The following is a 2,311-nucleotide window of genomic DNA, read 5'->3' on the forward strand; positions in this document are numbered from 1 at the left end:
TTTCTTGTAGTATTCCTTTGATGTTTTTATTATTAGTTTCATTTTGCAAATAAGATAAATAAAACAATTTAAAAAATTAACATTAAATAACATGTTTATATCATATCAATTGGCCATATTACTGCCAATATCCATGCTTCGTTAACGATAAATCAGTGCTGTGAAATATTATTCTACATTATTTTTATTATCAAAAAAAATACCCAGCCCCCCAAAAAGTAGCACAAATGGATGGAATGAGTTAATAAGTATTTATAGCTCTACAATGCTAGAAGATATTCAGTTGCCTGGCTGAATGAGAATACTGGTTGTCTTTCTCTGTGGTGCTCGTCCCAGCAGTGACCTCACCGCCCAGTGGGGAAGACATATAAGGAATTTGCATAAGACAGCAGTGCAAAATGGAGCTGGAGGAATTTTTATTTGTGCACAGAGTTACTCCTGAGAATAACTCAGATACTCCATTTGATTTCACACCAGAAAACTATAAGATGATAGAGGCAATTGTAAAAAAAAAAAATCTATCTAGAAGGGCATAAAGCAGCAGCTATGCTTCCAGTTCTGGATTTAGTCCAAAGACAGAATGGATGGTTGCCCATTTCTGCTATGAACAAGGTTGCAGAAGTTTTACAACTACCTCCAATGAGAGTATATGAAGTAGCAACTTTTTATACAATGTATAATCCAAAACAGGTTGGAAAGTATCCCATTCAGGTCTGCACTATTACACCTTGCATGCTTCGAAACTCTGACGGCATACTGGAAGCCATTCAGAAAAAGTTTGGAATAAAGGTTGGAGAGACTACACCTGACAAACTTTTCGTTCTTATAGAGGTGGAATGTTTAGGGGCCTGTGTAAACAATGATTCATTTATTTGCACCAATGATTCAAATAAATGACAACTAGTATGAGGATCTGACACCTAAGCATATTGAAGAAATTATTGATGAGCTCAAGGCTGGCAAAATTCCAAAACCTGGGCCAAGAAGTGGAAACTTCTCCTGTGAGCCAGCTGGGGGTCTTATCTCTTTGACTGAACCACCTAAAGGACTTGATTTTGGTGTGCAAGCAGGCCTTTAATATATGACATGGGAGAAATAAATATGAATCTCCTATCTACATAAATTTTTAATATGTTCATTTCAATCTTTGTACATTTTGGTAGAAACCTAGCAACTTGCAAATATAAGTACAATGTCAGAACTTCAGCGCTCCATTTAAAAGTTGTCTCCTAACTATGAACACATTATTCCATAATCTATTTAACAGTTACTCCAACATCACCGATTTTCAACTGCTGGGCATTTTTATTAATAATACTAGGGTATTGTGAAACAAAAATTCTGTCAAAGAGTACTGGTTGTTTATACCGAATGTTTGTCTGGATTTAGTAAATAGCATGAGCCCTATCATACTGTGTTACATACATTGAATCTTTCACTATTGCATATACTTAAATGCTCTTTAGCCACTAAACATCATTGTTTTGGCATGGACTGAATGTATAAAAATAAAGTTATAAACACCATGTATGATGAAATCCTAATATGAGTGTATACCAGAAAGAATTGTAATCAAGATGCTAGCCATTAAGATTACAAGTAGTATTTTCTTTCTCATCAATGTTTAATTAAATTATATTTTCCCACAAAGATTAAGTATAAAGGTAGAAATATACAAAGAAATCATCTCCTTCTAATATTTAAAGAATGAACCATAAGTTTTTAATTTGTTTCTCTTACTGGATATTTTACCTTGGATGTTTTAACATTCTTTTTCATGATAATTTGTAGTGACACATTAAAAACAAGAGTGCATTGGTTTATGTGTCTAATGTGCTGAATGCTGCATACCTCATGTTCAGCAATGGATAAACCACCCGAACAGAAAATCATCAAGGAAACATTGAACTTGAACCATACTTTAGATCAAATAAACCTAACAAACGTATATATGACATTTTACTTAACATTATGAGAATATACATTCTTCTCAAACACTCATGGAATACTCTCTAGGATATATCATAAGACAGGTCACAAAACAAGTCTTAGGAAATTTAAAACAATTGAATTTATACCAAATATCTTTTCTGACCACAATAGTATAAAACTAGAAATCAGCATTTTGCAGAGCAAAATAAATGGTCAACAGAATTATAAAGCAACTTACAAAATGAGGGAAAATATTTACAAATCATGTATCAGACATGGGGTTAATATCTAAAATATATAAAGAACTCATAAACTCCATAATAAAATAAGTAAGTAATTCCATTAAAAATAGGCAAAAGACCTGTATGGACATTTTTCC

The 2,311-nt window shown here is 32.8% G+C and overlaps 1 pseudogene; it reads left to right on the forward strand.

The window, feature by feature from the left end:
• Positions 1-295: 295 nt before the first annotated feature.
• Positions 296-1,078, forward strand: LOC105290770 (annotated as a pseudogene).
• The last annotated feature ends 1,233 nt before the right edge of the window (positions 1,079-2,311 follow it).

This window comes from Pteropus vampyrus, unplaced genomic scaffold, assembly GCF_000151845.1.
Source record: "Pteropus vampyrus isolate Shadow unplaced genomic scaffold, Pvam_2.0 Scaffold37, whole genome shotgun sequence".
NCBI classification, from domain to species: Eukaryota; Metazoa; Chordata; class Mammalia; order Chiroptera; family Pteropodidae; genus Pteropus; species Pteropus vampyrus.